The 20,195-nt window shown below is 35.8% G+C and overlaps 1 protein-coding gene across 3 annotated transcripts in view; it reads right to left on the bottom strand.

The window, feature by feature from the left end:
• The window catches only part of LOC149791253 (FMRFamide receptor-like), a 549,532-nt gene that overhangs the window by 180,749 nt on the left and 348,588 nt on the right, over window positions 1–20,195 (bottom strand). Inside the window, exon 1 of one of the 3 annotated variants that reach the window (XM_089969742.1) lies at window positions 4,973–5,067. The exons of the other annotated variants lie outside the window; for them this stretch is intronic. The gene's annotated coding sequence lies outside the window, so the exon portion shown is untranslated. Of the gene's footprint in view, window positions 1–4,972; window positions 5,068–20,195 lie in introns of those variants that run through there. 3 annotated transcript variants of the gene reach the window in all.

Below are 20,195 nucleotides of genomic sequence, written 5' to 3'. Positions count from 1 at the left end.
AGTTTGAAAAAAAAAAGATAACATGCCCCTCAATACTGTAACACATCTGTTCTGACTCTACCGATGTGAGTGTGAGTGTTTGTGTTAAAATGTTTAAGTGAGATATAAAAAAATGGTCAGCTTGAAAACGCGAACCAATACTGTGACGCTCAGTATTTTGATGTGGTAAGAAGAAATGGTACAACACACACAAAGAGGGCTTGTAAGTTCACATTTCAGTCTGTCTGCACTGTAATGGTAACAACGCAAGAACATAGGGATTATTATGCCACACAGTCCTAGAACAAAACAATGCATCACCCGTTGTAAGCCATTTCATTGGCTATACTTATTTTCTTACCGCGTTCACTTCGAATTGACTTGAGTAGCTATTCACACAGTGACGAGAATGGCCATGCTTTACTGGGTCTATCCTATAGGCGATTTATATAAAAAAATATTTTAAAACATTAAACTAATGCACGAACAATGGTTCCATGGGCGATCCCATGGAAATTGTGTCCGTCTTATTACAAAATACATCAACATTTAATTTAACCGTGCAGATCGCTAGAACAAACCTCTGATCATATACATTTTGAAAAGTGTTGTGTGACACAGATCGCCGTTGTCGCTTGGTGTCTGCTTTCTTCTTCGAAAAGAGATCGTTTCGTCTTGACTATAAAAATTTAATTTGACTAAGTTTTACGCACTACTTGAACTCATACATTTCACGTTATAGGTGTAAGCCGTCGTTCTCAGCTTTCTGGAAGTTCGTTTTTGCGTTTCTCAGATGTGATACTATTTTTTATGGACCGAACGAAATTTCTTTTGGCGTGAATCAGGACTCGTGGTTTTGTAGCATAAATGGAGAGCATTGATGAAAGCTCAGTTATGTCGTCTTCGAAATCGCTGACACGGATCTGAGCTAACACTTCAGGTTTTGTGTGAGGCGATACGGTACATCATTGCCTTTTACTTCCTCAATGAAATCGTTTCATCTTATTGCAAAATTACATTGGACACTGGAATTCAGAGTGCCCTACGAGAAAAGAGAAGAAACAAAAACAAGACGAAACAGAGAAGAGGGATTCAGAAGAAGAAGAAATTGAAGATGATGAAGAACTTGTGCCAGTAAAGACATGGAAATGGAAAAATTGACAATGTGAGCCGATGCGTTGGCCCTGATGTGAAATTTCATACTACCTTCTAAAAGAGAATAGACCAGAAAGAAAACGTAAGTGTCTCTTGGTCTTGACATTGTATAATAAGGATGGCGTGTTTTGTTTTTACTCACACTTTATGAAATTGTGCTCTTTCTCCTCTCTCTATCCCTCTGGATCATGTTTTAGTTAGAATTGAAATGGAAGGATGTTTTCCTTCACGCACGCTCTTTAGGCATGCAAGTCCGTAAACAATAGTCAGTCTATTCATCCATCATTTTGTGTCTTGATGTTTCCTAAAGCACACACTGATGCCATAAAATAACGGGTTAAATGGGTTTTGTAGTGTTGGGAGTGGGGGAGGGTGGAGTGGGGTGTAGGTGTTTGGCAGAGTTGGTCATTGCAGGTGATGGCTTAGGTGCTTTCAAAAAACTTTTTCTTCTTCACTCTGTGTTGATGGAATATGATGGGTTATTTTCTTCACTCTCTGTTGATAGTATATATAAAGTGTTATTTCTTCACTCCGTGTGGATAGTGTATAATGGTTTTCTTCTTCTTCCCTCTGTGGTGTGCGTGTGTGTGTGTGTGTGTGTCTGTTCGCGTACGTTGTGTAGATAGTATATTTGGTTGGTTTTTTTTTCTTCCTCCCGAGTGTGGATAGTATATTTGGGGTTTGTATGCGTTAGCGACCTTGTGTGGATAGTATATTTGGGGTTTGTATGCGTTCGCGTACGTTTGTGTGGATAGTTTATTTGGGGTTTGTATTATCTCCCCTCTGTGTTGATAGCATATTTGGGCTTTGTTTTCTCCTCTTCCCTCTGTGTGTGTGTGTGTGTATGTGTGTGTGTGTCTGCGCGCGTATGTTGTGTGTCTGTGTGTGTGTGTGTGTGTGTGTGTGTGTGTGTATTGGTCTCTGTTTGTCCCTATAAAACTCACTTTATCCCTATCAGATACACTCTACCTACCTACCTACAGTAGCGCGTATTCAGGTCAGCCACTTGCAACACTGTTGCCATTTATCCCCTAGTGTTCAGTACAGTGACGTCACTGACGCTGGAAATTTTGAGACTATAAATATCAACTTGGGGATTTCCACATTTTGTAGCTATACATATATACTAGAATTCATAAACAGAAACGTCATCAAGCTGAGGCTATAAAAAGATAGTGGGATTTTCCAAAGGAATAACCCACAAGTTGGAGCTATAAATAGATAGTGGGATTTCCTAGGAATTTTAGCTGATTATAGATACATAGGTATTTATCCACGATCGTCACAGAAGTTGATATTGTAAATAGTTACTAATTTTATCCATTTTATAGTGTGTGTGTGTGTGTGTGTGTGTGTGTGTGTGTGTGTGTGTGTGTGTCTGTTCGCGTACGTTGTGTAGATCGTATATTTGGTTGTTTGTTTTTTTCTTCCTCCCGAGTGTGGATAGTATATTTGGGGTTTGTATGCGTTAGCGACCTTGTGTGGATAGTATATTTGGGGTTTGTATGCGTTCGCGTACGTTTGTGTGGATAGTTTATTTGGGGTTTGTATTATCTCCCCTCTGTGTTGATAGTATATTTTGGGTTTGTTTTTTCCTCTTCCCTCTGTGTGTGAGTGTGTGTGTATGTGTGTGTGCGTGTGTCTGCGCGCGTATGTTGTGTGTCTGTGTGTGTGTGTGTATTGGTCTCTGTTTGTCCCTATAAAACTCACTTTATTCCTATCAGATACACTCTACCTACCTACCTACAGTAGCGCGTATTCAGGTCAGCCACTTGCAACACTGTTGCCATTTATCCCCTAGTGTTCAGTACAGTGACTTCACTGACGCTGGAAATTTTGAGACTATAAATATCAACTTGGGGATTTCCACATTTTGTAGCTATACATATATACTAGAATTCATAAACAGGAACGTCACTCAAGCTGAGGCTTTAAAAAGATAGTGGGATTTTCCAAAGGCATAACCCACAAGTTGGAGCTATAAATAGATAGTGGGATTTCCTAGGAATTTCAGCTGATTATAGATACATAGGTATTTATCAACGATCGTCACAGAAGTTGATATTGTAAGTAGTTACTAATTTTATCCATTTTAGTCTAAACCATTGTAACTTAATTTTCGGGGATATGTTTATTTTCCTTTAAATTCTGGGACAATTTCGTCATTTTAGCGTTACTTTTAGTCACATCCATTTTGTCGTTGAGCATTTCCTTGATTATAGCTATTTATAGCATCATTACAATTATGCAAATTTTTGAACACCCCAGCAAGATTTCAGGTCTTGGTAATGCTTTATATATAAATCTCACGCTTGTACTAGTGTATGTATGTTTCTGTCTCTGTTGTGTTTGACCCTCTACCATCATTGTCCCTAGACAATCCCACCATGTTCAATTCCCCTTGACGCTATAGAGACCGACCATGTTCAATTTCCATATGTTAAATTCCCCTTGACGCTAGACAGTCCCACGATTTATTCCAATGTTCAATTGCCCTTGACGCTAGACAGTCCCACGATTTATTCCCATGTTAAATTCCCCTTGTCGCTCAACAGTCCCAAAATCTATTTCCCATGTTAATTTCCCCTTGTCGCTAGAGTGACCCACGATTTTTTCCCATGTTAAATTTCCATTGTCGCTAGAGTGACCCAGGGGTCTCTGTAATGCTAATTCCCATTGTCGCTAGGGTGCCCCCATTCACTACTAATAGTCCCAGGGAATATGTACCGTGCAGTTTCTTCCACCTCAGAATAGAAAGCAGTGACTGGGCACCTCTCTCTCACAGTGATTACAGTCTTACATAGACACAGCAAGTGATACCATACCAGTCCCGATGTTATGTACTGTAATTTTACACCTTTTGCATAGCTGCAACATGCACTATTGTCCATCTATACGCAAAGCATTAACATGGTCTTGATTTGTATTCGGCCTCAGAATTTCTGAATTATGACATGTATTTTTACGTCATCAGGCTAAAGAATAAACAAAACAGGAACCATCTAAGATTTTTTAAAAATGTCTCGTTCAATAGTATCGTTTATCCAAGTGAGAAATTGTGCATCTTATCGTTATTTATCCAAAAACATGGATAATATTTTTATAAATTACTCAGACAAATAATAATGGAGTAATATTGGAACGAAACATATATTTTACTGATGAACCTCGATTAATCCCCGAAATGTGGCCCTTCACACTACATCAACAATCACCCGAAATATGCACTCCCCTCATATATTGCTACCCTCGAGGGATCTAATTTTGAGCGTATAGTCCATGTTTTCTTTCATTTCCAATGACCTCTGGACAGTAGTCTTTGTCAGCTGAAAGGTTTCTAAACGCGTAATCCTACAATAAATTATCTCTATCCACACATCACGTACTTATATTTTTTCCAATTGCGTGTACTTTCTTTTGCTTCATCCTTGTGTGATTGTTAGTAAGACTTTTCGAGTCGAACAATTATATCTCACACCATGTAATACAAAACTCGACCTAAACACCTCTTATAAAGAATTATTCACATCTCAAATAACTAAACATATAATCCCAAAATATCCTGCGAATTTAATATTTTAAAATATCTGAGAGGGTCCATTTTACGAAAATCAACCACACTTTCATAACGAGTAGAAAATGATCCACAAAATGATGTCTGCGCATGGAAATTATCTAAATACTCGGGTTAAGACATATTTTTCCAATACCGATCCCGCCCCACCCCAGATAACTAACAAATAGTCACTAAAAAATAGCAAAGCTTCACACGTAAATACCAATAGCACATGCCCTAAGTCTACTACAATATCAGGAAGCGATAATGCAGAATACCTACCAGCTAAGTTCGGATGGGAGCTGTTGGCATATTCATTTAATCCAATGTCGTGGTTTAATAGCCTTTCGTGTGGCGAACGATGACTACTAGTTAACTAACATGTAACACTGATAACAACAATATTGCAATGCATGGTACAGTAAATCAATAAATGAACATACTTATAAGAGAATCAACCTTTAACAGACTTGAACCGACTGACATATTTACGTGCATATTTGATAACCACTATAGTGTCAAAATAGATTGACATTTGAGTCAAATGAACATTTGGGTAAAGGAAGCTGTTTCTGACACGTCTGGGCACAAGCTGTTGAAATGAATATGTTTTATCAACTCCTGAATAGGCGTGTGATTTCTGCGAGATATATGTACCATACTGGTGTACCATCCTGGCTTACCATAATGGTGTGCCAAATTGATGTACCATACTGGTGTACCATCCTGGCCTACCATAATGGTGTGCCAAATTTATGTACCATACTGGTGTACCATCCTGGCCTACCATAATGGTGTCCCAAATTGATAAACCATACTGGTATACCATCCTGGCTTACCATAATGGTCTGCCAAATTGAATAACCATACTGGTGTACCATCCTGGCTTACCATAATGGTGTGCCATATTGATGTACCATACTGGTGTACCATCCTGGCTTACCATAATGGTGTGCCATATTGATGTACCATACTGGTGTACCATCCTGGCTTACCATAATGGTGTGCCAAATTGATGAACCATACTGGTGTACCATCCTGGCTTACTATAATGGTGTGCCATATTGATGTACCATACTGGTGTACCATTCTGGCGTACCATAATGGTGTACCAAATTGATGTACCATACTGGTGTACCATCCTGGCGTACCATATTGGTGTGCCAAATTGATATACCATACTGATTTATCCTTCTTGTGTACCTACAGGTTTATTTGTGCGACGTAAGTTTGTTCCAGACTTTACCAAATGAAGTTGTTTCTAAAGAGGGGCTGACCCACAAATATTGTTTACGGGGATGGGAGGCCTAATCAAATTGACATGGGGTCTATGGGCAGGAAACCCTAGTTGGGCCTAGGAGCCGAAGTTCCCATACGCTCTTGTTCTTGAGCCATTTCCAGGGAATACTTTTAACCATCTAGCTGCGAAGAAAACTTGCTTTAAGAAACGTTCTGGTTGTTTCGCTCTTTAGACTCGATCATAACAGTAGTAAGTTCGATTTATACTATAGATATCGTTCTGTCAGACTGAAAAGGAATATTAAGGCCAGTCCGCCATTTTGTATGCAATAATCTATATATGTGTAGCCCGCAGTTTGGTGTTGACGAAATAAAAAGAAATAAAAACACGTTTTAAATTGTATAATAAACATTTTTTGAATAATTATCTTTACAAATCGCAACACTTGATGTTGGTTCTGTTGTCTCTAAAAGACATTTCGATACTAAATTTATATCGTCGATTTGTTTCTCGCAGCGCGTTTGCCTCTCTGCCCAAGATACTGCATTTCGAAAAATAATCGTGTGTGTATCCCGACAGAACTACAATTGAAACCAAACTTTGCATAAATACAGTTTGATTAAAATCCTATCATATAGCTACTGGTTTGGGGTCATTTCCTTTTCTTTATTTTATTTTGTTTATTTTTGTCATCCGGTAACAAAGAACAAGTTGAGTGTTTTTGCTCTGTTGTTTTGTGACGATGAAAGCTGAGGAAGAACGAATAAAATATGTTTTTAAAACAGTGCTCGCTGGGATACCATATGGGATGCCATACGTAAAGAAAATAACTATACGGTCAAATACCAGAAACAACGAGAAAAAGGCATTTTCAAGAATCCGACATCCACAATGCTATTATTTTAAAATTAGAAACTTGTTTTAGCTTGAACTTATCTTCATAAGAAGATAAAGAAAGATGATTCTAAAAGAAAATTAATACTTGGCACATGTCTCAAAGTCAAGCCGCGGAATCACAGACATTGCACATGCACATGCATTACGGCTTCTTCTTTATTATGAACTGATTAATGAAACAGTGTTACTAATTGCAACAGCAGTAGTTATATTTGTAGTAGGGTTTAACTGCACGTTGTCACAATATTGGCTATACGGTACATATTACAAATAAGGTTCTGAACATCGCATTGAATTACATGATCCTGTAATTTTGTGTACGTTGGTGTGTAAAGTCTCATAACCACTTAAATGAATGAAGTATGTATGTATGTATGTATGTATGTATGACTGACTGACTGACTGACTGACTTTATTTCCTCTTAAAAAAGAGATTACATCAGAATAAACAAATTCATGATAATACAGGATCATAAAATAAAACAGAAAATTGACAAAAATACAATAGTAATACTGTGTCAGCTACCGTATTGACAAAACGAAATATCTCAATGCCTGCAATTATGCAAATCTGCAGTCATTTGGCGGAGCAAGGCACTAATCTTTTAACAGTTGCTTGATGATGATAACATTTCAAAAAGTTAATACGTCTATAGTGTTATGTGCTTAACATTAAGTTCGAGATAGTAACGAAAATGAAATGAAAAACTTATAACAGTGTAATTCTATATGTAGTTTTTTTTTCTTCATATGACGCATGTATTTATGCATATATATACTTGTTTGCGCGTATGCGTGCGTGCATGCATTTATCTATGACTGACTGTCTAAATGACTTAGTTACCTCTACAACAAAGAGTATATCAGGTTGCTAAGATACATATTATACATATCATAGGATTATGAGACACATCATAGACGAGAACGCAAGCATGATATATACATCGTCAACAGAAAACCATATAGAAATCTCTTGGAAATAAACATAAATAAATACATAAACACACACACAAACAGCTGTCATACAACAAAATTTGCGGATTTGACAAGAAGACTTTGACCTTTAATTGTTTATATTTAATGTTAATTTACTACTTACTTTTAATATCATGTTAGGACATGTTAGTTGATAGTAGGGCACACATTTTATTGTAGAATGAAGCTATGCTGTTTGCGGTCACCAACATGAGCCTATCTGATACGTCATCGTCAATAGACGACATGCAGTCAACCCTGCTTCCAAGAAGTTTCTCCAACAATATATCGTCTTCTTGATTGAATAAGTTAACCCGTCTCTCACTTCTAAAGAGTCAATCACTCTCTCAAAGAAAACGTTTCGTTCCTCAAGCAGCATTTCGCAGCCTAAAATAAGATGTTTCGCTCTGTCGTCTGTCTCTTTTCCACAGAGTTTGCATACTATAACTTTACCAACAGGCATGATATATAGTTTCATTACTCCCGAAAGAGGCCATAACATGGATGGAAATTTACGCCCAAGAAACCATATATTACTTGGTTTTAAGTCCAAATGAATGTTTCTGAAGTGAATTAAATCACCCCTTAGTTCCATATTTGCTCTCCAGGTAGTTTCTTCATGGTTTTGGATAATATCAATAATATGTCGATTCCAGATGAGTTTTTCTTCAGTTTGTACTCTTTCTGCGTAGTCTAAAAGAACACTTCCCATACCATATTTCTTAGTTATTCTGTCAATATCAGGTATAAATCCCGTCTGTTTTAGCGGGTTGTTCAGATACTGACATAGGCGCATAATGAAAATCTTTTTCCAGATAAAAGTCCAATCGCCCTTACACAATCGGTTGAAAAAGAGCAATTTCATCCTATCTATGTATGCTTCCATTGACCGGAGTCCTAAGGTACTACTCGTTGCTTCCGTAGGCGAATATTTATCGAAAGCTTGCATACGTCGCGCTGCATATCTCTGGCATAACTCAAGTTCTTCTATATTCGAGTTTGTGATACCTGACCATAGTTCACATCCATATAGGACCGAGGGTAGAATAATTCTTTTCCAAATCTTCAGACTTGTTAGAGGGTTCATTCCTCCATCTCTGATACCAATAAAATATAAAGAGTTTAACAAGTGTTTGCCTTTATCACATGCTTCTTTTATCGCGTCGTTTGGTTTTAAGTTGTATTTTAGAGGTATGCCGGCATACTTCTTACTTTTGACTGCCGGAATTGGAGATTTGTCGAGCATAAAAGAAGGTATACCAGTCGTTCTTTTGTTAGTAAACAAGATGGTGCAACTTTTATCTGCATTATATCTTAATCTCCACCTTTTCGCATAGTAGGAAATTGTATCAAGCAGCTGTTGCATTGAATGATGCGTGTTAGACATTACAGTTGTGTCATCTGCTAATAAGATACAAGGCAGGTGGAGATCAACAAGATTTAGACCTCGCAAAGTGTGATCTAATTCCGTGATCAAATCATCTATCATTACAAGAAAGAACCAGGCAGACAAGATACGGCCCTGTCCTATACCCTGCCTAATATCGAAGCGTTTGGACAGCTTGCCCGCATATAAAACAGAGCTTGTTACTCTCTCAAACGAATCTTTCATGATGCGCCAGGTTTTCCCTTTGGTGCCAAGTATGTACAACTTGTAGAATAACCCGTCATGCCAAACTGTGTTGAAGGCTTTAGCATTATCAAGAAATGTAGCATAGACAGGAGTATTTTTAACCAAATAGTAGCATATAGATTCTTTGATACAGAACGCTGCAGTGATACTACCGCAATTATTTCTAAAACCCTGTTGCAATGGATTTGGAAAAGAAATCTGCTTAGAAAATATAAGTAGTCTACTATATATAATTTGTTCTAGAACTTTCTGAAGCACTGGAATTATAGTTATATCGCGGTAACTATTCATATCTAATTTGTTCTTTCCTCCTCCTTTGAATATTGGTATAACCAAACCTTGTTTAAAGTGGCACGGGTACTTTTCGGCCTCGTACACTTTTGTGAATATAATTTCAAGTAATTGTACACTGCTTGGAGGGTCCGCAAACAGTAAATGCTGAGCAACAGTACCATCGTGGCCACATGCCTTATCTTTATTGAGAGAGCTAATTGCACTACTGATTTCGTCTCTAGTGGGGATTTTATCAACAAGTTCATCAAAGTGTGAATAGGTTTCTTTAGTCTGTTTTCTAACCTCTGCTAAGACCATCTGGTAATGATTTTCATCGTACAGATAAGTATTGTCAGGTAGTGATAAACTGGAGAAATGATTTGCCCATAACTCTCTAATAGAGTCGTGATCGCGTACAATTTTTCCGTTTGATTCGATTTCGTAAATGTAATCGCGTTTATTTCTTTTATTCCGTATAAACTTATAGAAAGTAGAAATATCGAGCTCTGCAGCCTTTTCAAGCGCACTAAATTGTTCTCTATCGTATATTTCTTTAGCTTTCAATAATTCTTTTGCAAACAATTTCTTCGCTTTCTTATAGTTCGCATATGATATATATTCCCAGCCTCTTGGCCTACCATTAGAAATCCATACCCTGCGTTTCAGCCGCATTTCCGTGTGAAACTTTTTACGTTTAATAGTTTCCAATAGGGGTTAGCGTATGGGCAAAACCTCTTTATGGGGAGAAACCTAGAAGCTGCTTCATGTAAAATCTTTACGGTGTCTTGAATAATAATTTCAATATCGACATTAGTCGCTAGTTCTGCTTTATGCATTTGCGCTAACAATTCATTGCGTGTTGCTTCCTTATATCTATTTATTAGTTCTGCTGAGGCTTTCTTCCAATTTATGGAATGAATGATATGCTCGTCAGCCATTGTTGCCTTATGTACTAAAGGTGTGACCAACTCTATTTTTACAGGAAGATGATCTGAAATGTTCAAAGGATGATCATCTATTATTTCTGCCTTAACCACTAAATCGAATTTACTTTTTTGCAATAGTATATGGTCTATCAAAGATTTTGATTTGCCATCAGTTAAGAATAAAGTAAAATCTGGCCCTTCACAAATGGATTGACTATTAACAGATATTAAACGTCTATCGCTCAGAAACTTTTCCAGAATAGTGCCTCTAGCGTTTGATGTTAAACAATTTGCTTTGGAGCTAAACAGTGAACTTAGCTGACCGTTGAAGTCTCCGGCAAGTACGGGAATGCCTTCTTTTGCAGAAAATATCAAACTGATCCTTTAGTTCTTCTATTGTTTCGGAGTAACTTGCAATAGGAAAATTAGTTGATGGCAAAAGTGCCCGTATATAAAATATTTAAGTATATCGTTACATTTTACCTCTATCCCTAAAACTCTGTCACTGCCAGCGCTCGACAAGAGATTAACGCGGAGTGATTTCCTATAAAGGATTGCTATTCCCCCGAACCCCGTATGCCTTAGCCTTTCTTCGAAATTTACTGCTAGCCTTTTGTCAGAGCGTGCGAATGATTTAAAATCTGGATGTATATTATCTAGGAAATTGAGCTGCTCCGGGAGAAGCCAATGCTCAGTAAGTACAGCAACATCTACCTTATTTAGCAAAGAATACAAGTAAGGTGACCCGTACATGACTCCTTGTACGTTCCACGTCAACAAACGAAATGTATGACTAGACATTAGTTGACTTAACAAAAAATAGATTTTCAACACAAGTATTGCAAAGACTATATAGCAATTTACCATAATATATGCATTTACTTACTGCTCCTTTATTTATTTACGCCAGTACTGCTGGGTGTCCTTATCACCATAATCCTCATACCATTCTCTTGCCCATACAAAATTTGGCCAAAAACCTTCCTCTAAAACTTTCTCAAAGTCTAACTTATCTACCCTGATTAAAACAGTAAAAGTGTCCTTTCCTCATCTTACTCGCCAATGCTTTAATATTTGAGAGTCAATTACTTCTACCCCTTTAATTTTAGCGTGTTTTTTAATACAGGTTCTCATCTCCTCTCTTGTTCTATCAACTGGTATTCTTGACATTAGAACTCGACGTTCATAAGAGTTCCTCATTCGTTTATGTGGTCTGTAGTTTCTGTTGGTTGTGATAACTTCAATCAGTTTGTTTACTTTATCAGTGTCCTTCGATGAGGTGCCCGGATTATTTGCTAATGGTGACCTTCTCTCACTATCGTTGTTCCTTGTGTGTACTCGTGCCGAGTATTTCTGATTTTGGTGATAATCACGTACACCGTTATCTTTAACTAATGTAGGTTCTTCGTTGGAGGTATTGAGTATGGTGGACAGTGTCAACGTCACTCCTTCCCTTGAGTCAGTTGACTTGGCCGTATATTCAGTTTGATCCGATAAATGCTTCCGCCGTTTGATATAATCAGAGTCCAGAGCATTTATCGCTTTAGCCCTCTTTTCCGTTTGTGTTTCATTTGAATGATTGCCCATACGCACTATATCAGCTAGTAATGTCTGAGTTTCTGCCTCACATTTTGAAGTTACATTTTCTTTAGCCTTGTTATATACTTTATCACCGAGCAATTGGTGTAGAAACAGCTGGTGAGCATTTATAGTTTCCAGCTGGTTATTCTTCTCCCTGAGTGAGATTCTCAAGGCCAGGTTGTCTTGTGATAACTTCTTCTCTTCCTCTTTGCATCTTCCTAATTCTGATTGTAACCTAGTCGAGTTAACATCTCTACTGAGCAGTTCTTTACGTATCTTGTCAAGCTCAGTTTTCAATTAATTTCTAATGTCATCTTTCATTTGTTGAATACTGCTTTGTATAAAATGTTTTAGGTCTATTATCTTGTATAAGTTCTCTGTTGTTATTGAACTGTCATTTTTATCATTTGATAGTGAAGATACTGAATTGTGATCTGATAACGTTATCACCTGTTCTGGTTTTGGTTCAGATCGCTGAGACTGTTTGTTAGATCCTTTTCTTTTAGATGCTTGACTCACGCATGTACTGTTATCAATCGTGCCCGTGCTCGGCTTCTGTCTCGACGCAAAGCTTTTCACTTCAGATAAGTTGTTATCTCCTGTTAAGAAATGGTATAGAATAAATATATCCTCAGCTAATCTCTCCTCTAGAGGAGCACTATCACATCTTACTGTCCTCTCAACTATACGAGTCACAGGATAATTGACATTTTCCAATTTAGCCAGGTCGTGAAGTGATAGTCTTATATCTTTTAAACTCTGTACATCCAATTCCAAACACATCTTCTTTTTAAATTCATCTCTGTTCAGAGTTCCAAATTTCGAATCAGTTTGAAGGTATATATTTTTTTCGGTCTGGGTTGCTATTAAGTGTTCTTCTAAACCGGACCTTTCATCACCACTGTAACGCTCATCTATTTCTAGGTTGTCATCCATGTTCAACGGTTTATATTGAAGTCCGTATACAATTGATAAATAGGTTAATACCTGTTATATATCGCTCGCACTGGCACTAACGAATGTGAGCCCTCTTCTGCTAGGACAGATATGTAACAGTTGTATGTTCTGTTACCTCTCGTGCATCACTTAACTGAAATTGTTCTCATTGTTCGAATGATGAATGATATTTGGTCTAACTCAGAACTTAACTCAGAATTAACACATAGTAACGGTACCAAAGCTAACGCATCCGCTACCATAATATTTTGAATTCGTACATATGTGATTTGCTCACTATCTACTCACTATCTACTCACTAAAAAACTTAATATATAACACATATAAGGATATAACTACTGGCACTAGGACTGAGTACACATTTACACTGGAATGAGTTAACGTGAACAACAGTTCACAAAAGCATCTCACAAAATACATATAGTATTTAACAACGATACGTAATGTATTTGACATACCCACACATCACGTTTCCAACATCTTGATCCGAATGTCCCAATGTGAATTTAGATCTTATCTAGAATCGGACTGTAGATGGCAAATCTCTGACATGTATATGGCATATCATAATGTATAGTAATTATGAGCACTAAATCAGAACCTGTACGAATCACAGATCGTGTACGAATTTCAACTCCTTTTTTCGCGATAACAATCACACGCAACATAAAAGAGCACTAAGCGTATATATATACATCTATCAGGATATCTCTGCCATTTATAACGTCATATATTACACATGAAAACTAGAATACTATGTTCAGCTTTTCATCCCTTTGCACATTGTTGACGACCAAGACAAATATGCATTCTATTTTTTTACACGTTACATGATTAAATGGAGTGTCACACTCACCCACTGCGTCCATTGATCCAAGAAGATCTTTCAGAATAATCCAAGAAATTCAAATCCACAAAATATAAAATATAAAATATAAATTTAGTCTAGAATATAAATATTATTCAGATATAATTCACATCAGTTATGCACAGCAAAGTTAAACAAAACTGTGTGCAAGTTAATCAAAATGCACTGATCACTGAATCGAGTACTTGAGTCACACAATCATGAGAATGCGATTATTTATTAAAATAAATATTATTTATACCACAATAGCAACAAGCGTAATTTATGTATCCTCACAACATGTCTCCAACAGCACATGTCTCTCAACATATTTCCAACAGCACATAAGATTGACCAGAAAATACACGATAACGACACGCCCTTTCATAGCCTAATACATGAAAATGGCGCGAAAAGAAGTATGAAAGGAAAATTGAATTTCATCGAATTTCCTTGGAGCTTAGTTTATATAAAACTATGATACACATGCCATTCTGTTGTCAAAGTGTTCACACAGCAGAATTTCAACACTGGATGAAAAGCACTTCTCTTTTATCTTACAGGCGTCCATAATCCACCAGAGCTTGAATACATTACGTCCACCTTGTCCGCCATCTTTACCATCAATAAACATTTTTTGAACAATTATCTTTACAAATCGCAACACTTGATGTTGGTTCTGTTGTCTCTAAAAGACATTTCGATACTAAATTTATATCGTCGATTTGTTTCTCGCAGCGCGTTTGCCTCTCTGCCCAAGATACTGCATTTCGAAAAATAATCGTGTGTGTATCCCGACAGAACTACAATTGAAACCAAACTTTGCATAAATACAGTTTGATTAAAATCCTATCATATAGCTACTGGTTTGGGGTCATTTCCTTTTCTTTATTTTATTTTGTTTATTTTTGTCATCCGGTAACAAAGAACAAGTTGAGTGTTTTTGCTCTGTTGTTTTGTGACGATGAAAGCTGAGGAAGAACGAATAAAATATGTTTTTAAAACAGTGCTCGCTGGGATACCATATGGGATGCCATACGTAAAGAAAATAACTATACAGTCAAATACCAGAAACAACGAGAAAAAGTTATTTTCAAGAATCCGACATCCACAATGCTATTATTTTAAAATTAGAAACTTGTTTTAGCTTGAACTTATCTTCACAAGAAGATAAAGAAAGATGATTCTAAAAGAAAATTAATACTTGGCACATGTCTCAAAGTCAAGCCGCAGAATCACAGACATTGCACATGTACATGCATTACGGCTTCTTCTTTATTATGAACTGATTAATGAAACAGTGTTATTAATTGCAACAGCAGTAGTTATATTTGTAGTAGGGTTTAACTGCACGTTGTCACAATATTGGCCATATTACAAATAAGGTTCTGAACATCGCATTGAATTACATGATCCTGTAATTTTGTGTACGTTGGTGTGTAAAGTCTCATAACCACTTAAATGAATGAAGTATGTACGTATGTATGTATGTATGTGAGGATGGACGGATGGACGGATGAACCAGATTTCTAAAAACAATCAATATACACATTTTTTAACCTCCAAACTCATTTAATAGGCATTTCTATCTGAGGTCTATTGTGGTAAAGTAAGTCATATTATTAGATCCCCTGGTTACCGTATATTTGTATATCGTTTGGTTACCGTTCGCGTGGTAATACACTATTGCTTTGGGGGGGGGGGGGGGAGCAGTATTCCAGTTAATCCAGCCGAATGAATGAGGTAAGTGAATGAGTAAATGAAACGTTTACATGATTCCTACGAAAAACAAATATTTAATTTTGTATACAATGGACTTAAAAAGAAAAACAGATAGGTACAACGAAAAGAATTCACATTTTTCAACCCAAAATATACGACCAAAATGATTTTATTACTTTTAAAAGAAACGAGTTATATGCTTTCGCTAGTATAGTCTAACGAAATGAGGTTAATAACATTTTATCTAATAACATTCATGTAATGAATATTTTTTTAAAAAAATACAGGAACATTCATGACTTCGCAAAGGCGTGATAAAGTCCTCTATTTAGCAAATACATTTGTAAAGAAGAGTGCACCGTAATTGAAGTCATCATAACGCCACAGTCATTTTCTTTAAATTAGAGATAATAATTACAGTTATGCAGGACAAAAATAAAGCGAAAATAAGTCGGGAAAGGCGATTAACCGACTTATGAGAAAGCGGGACGAAAATTCGTCTCGACCAAAGTGCCATTTAACTGTGTCTCAATTATCCGCTCTAACAAGCACATATCGAAGAAGATTGCATCTTTGTGGATTTAATCTTCGTCTAGAAATGCACTTTATTGTATGTTTGAAGTTTCAAAACAATCCAGGCATACAGAAACAATTGATGCCAGAAAATTCAACTTATTTTAGTTTTAGTCTGAGTTTTAACATATGACTATATTAATTAGACACACTGTGTTTTAAGCAACGACTATGCAAATTGATTACATTAATTCTTTTTATGTTATGATTATACACATTGAATGCACTAATTGTATTTTAGGCAAAGACTATACAAATTGATTACACTAATTGTGTTTTATGTTTTGACTATACATTATGACTACACTAATTGTATTTTAAGCAACGACTATACAAACTGACTACAATAATTGTGTTTTAAGCAACGACTATACAAATTGACTACACTAATTGTGTTTTAAGCAACGACTCCAAAAATTTATTACACTAACTGTGTTTTAGGTTATCACGATACTAATTGATTATATAATTTGTGTGTTAAGTTATGACTGCTAATTGATATAACTAATTGTGACTTAAGCTTTGACTATTAATTTACTAATTAAACTGGGTTCTAAATTAAGACTGCGCTACTTCATTCTACTAACTGTGTTTAAGTTATGACTATACCAATTGACTTCACTAATTGAGTTTTAAGTTTTGACTATGCTCATTTACTACACTAATTGGGTACTAAATTAGGACTAAACTAATTTACTTTACTAATTGTGTTTAAGTTGTGACTATACCAATTGACTTCACTAATTGGGTTTTAAGCTTTGACTATAATAATTAACTGCAGTAATTGGAGTTTAAGTTATGACTTTACTAATTTACTACACTAATTGGTTTGTATGTTGTAACTATACCGAGTCAATCCGCTGTTGTTGCATTTTAGTTTAATCCCTTAGAAACTCATTCATATTTTCGGCCGATATTTCTTGGAGATTAGATAACCAGTGAAGAATGCTAACAGCAGAAGGGAAGAGTATATATATATATATATATATATATATATATATATATATATATATATATATATATATATATATATATATATATATATAAAGACTACATCCTTGTGGTTTTGCTTATGGTGATGACGCGAAAAGGTGAGATTCGATCAGTTAAGGCACGGTCGCATGTATTAATAATTCCGGACATTTAATTGAATTGTTTATTTATTTTAAAAATGCAACATTTCTTATGATTTCAATAGCCTGTGTCCAAATTAATCCATTCGATAGTCTTGTTATATTGGAAGTTAAAATTAACATTAGATTTCATCGAGCTAGTTGAATATTAGGCAGACGTATAAGGATAGAAGAAGTTCGTGTATTGATGCCTTGCATAGCATCATGGGAAACACCCATGGTGAATACATTCTTATGAAATTTAAGCCACCTAACTGCCTTAATCGATATATATATATATATATGCACATAAATGAAATAAATAAGTTTTTGTGTATATTTGAAAACGAAAATGTTAAAATATTGCGTTTTACTTGTCCAAAACGGATTAAAAGAAGTTGTTTTTGTTACGATTTGTCTGCTAATGCACAATAATTAATGTTTTTTTTTTTTGTTTTTTTTTTTTTTTTTTTTTTTTTTTTTTTATACCGGCGGTACATCTACAATGTAAATATTACTAGTGCAGTGGGTGAGTGCTTCCAATTGGATGGAACAATGGTGATTAATTTTAGGTGTTAGGAATCTGTTATTTTGAACTATGTAACAGCAGAAGCAACACCAACCAATTTTGTAAAATGCAACATTCAGGTTATTTCCCATAAAAATAAAAATCAAATTTAAGAGGAACTCGCAATAATGTAAATTCAGTCCCCAAAAATCCTATATGTCCTATTACAAGTCAAAAGGTAAAGAATGTTCCGAACGAATTCCATTAGTCTTGAGTGTGCTCATGTTCCAGTATTCTTGATGTACCACAATGATAGAATCCAGAACATCTTCGAATTGGTCCTCAATAATTCCCCAAATGTGGGTTATCCCAAAATGGCAATGAGCACTTTGTAATTCCAATGAATAATTTAAACAAATAATTCGTCTCAAATTATATCTGAGCATAACTAAAAATGATTACACAGACTTAACTTAAAATAGGAATGAAGACTTTGTTTACAAACTCTGTTTAAAAACCAACTGTCACCTGATCTATGGCGCAACACAATGCCCTGTATGTGTGTCATTTCTAAAGAAAGAAATCCATATTATTGTCAGCAAGTTCACTTTCAGAGATTTCTAAGGTCATAATCAAGGCTAGGTCTTGAATTGAAATTCAAATAAACGTCTTAAAAGCATGCTAAAAGTCATGTCCATTTTATAGAAAGATTAGACTTACCATTTTAAACGCTTTGATTTTTTTGGAGATGTTGTAACAGGTGAAGACTTGTTAATTTAATTCATTAAAAGGTCTCTTTGCAGCTTAAACAGAAAATTAAATGTTTATTGTTTTTCGACTTTTGACATGTACGTAGGATAACAAAGTAAACATGAATGATTCAACTGGATTCAGAAAGCTTGCTTGCATTACGAAGTCCAGAAATTTCATCAGACTGGATTTGGAAAGCTTACTTTCCTGACGAAGTTCGGACATTTCATTCATATGCAAATATGTTTAGAAAATACAACATAATTTGCTCTGATTTGTTTTAAAACGTTGTGTCCATGCTAGTACCAAATAGAAGTAAGATAATCTTATAAATAATGCATGAAGTTTAAACAAAATTGTAAAAACATGAAGCATATAAATTAGCAACTTAATTAGTATAACGATACTTTGAAAAGTGATGGTAAGGATATGCTATAGATATAGCACCATTCATGCATGAAGGAAATATTAATAAAAACACCTTGGTATAACATGCAGACACAATATAAACGGGGAATAATTAAGACATAAATAGCTGCTAGAATAAAGTGAACAGTGCTACTTAAAATACGAAAAGAAAATCGTATAGTCGCACGGAAAAAAAGTTTAGATTGATATTTAGTTTAGTCACTTCTTCACGGAAATCATTATCTGGCGAAATCTTGCATGTGCTCTCGCGTGTTGTCAATCAAACGGCAGCAAATACGTCTGGAACATAATGTTACTCCGCCGCAACATGACATTTATACTGAAAATTAATTTATTATGCAGCCATCAGTAAAAGGTCAAAGAAAACAAGGGAACGCCTTACGATATAGTACCAATTATCCCTCTATGACAGTTGTTGTTATTCTTTGTTATACAAATGAGTCTAATTTAAGGAAATACGATTTCAAGAAAAAGAAATTTCAGGTCAATGATTGTATTGCTAACCAATGGGTGAATGGCATGTCCTGTAATGTAAACATGTTATTCTTGTCATGCAATCGAATTTAGAAAATAGTTAAACCTGTTTTCCGTGTTGAGTTCACTAACGCATACAATACTGAAGTCTGATTGACCTTTGGACAGAACCATAGCGTTACCTGGCAGACATAGAAAGCAAACAAACTTCTTAGCTTTTCCGAAGGCCGTTACAGTGAAAGTTTGAAGAAAGGGAAACATTGACGTGTCTTCGACTTTGAAGATATAACAGTGACTCTGCACTCCGAGATGTCATCCAATAGAGAAACATAAGTGTCCCTTGGTTCATCAATATGTCTCCAGCAACATTTACGTCATGAAGCAGAAACAAAAGCAAGACTTAGATATTAACCCTTGACCTTCACAAGGACGATTTGATATCTAGTGTGATATTGAGCATATCGTCTAGTGACAATATATAAGTATGTCAAGTTTAATTCATCTACCGAAGGCAAATCCCTACCTATATTGTAGAATAAGAATGTTAATGTAATCTAAAATAGCAGCCCGTGACCTTGACACTGACTATAGGATCCCTTCTGTGTTTC

This window comes from Sinohyriopsis cumingii, chromosome 9 (genome assembly GCF_028554795.1).
Source record: "Sinohyriopsis cumingii isolate HCF-2022 chromosome 9, ASM2855479v2, whole genome shotgun sequence".
NCBI lineage: Eukaryota > Metazoa > Mollusca > Bivalvia > Unionida > Unionidae > Sinohyriopsis > Sinohyriopsis cumingii.
The sequence above is the reverse complement of the archived record's forward strand: the minus strand, read 5'-3'. Positions and strand labels throughout refer to the sequence as shown.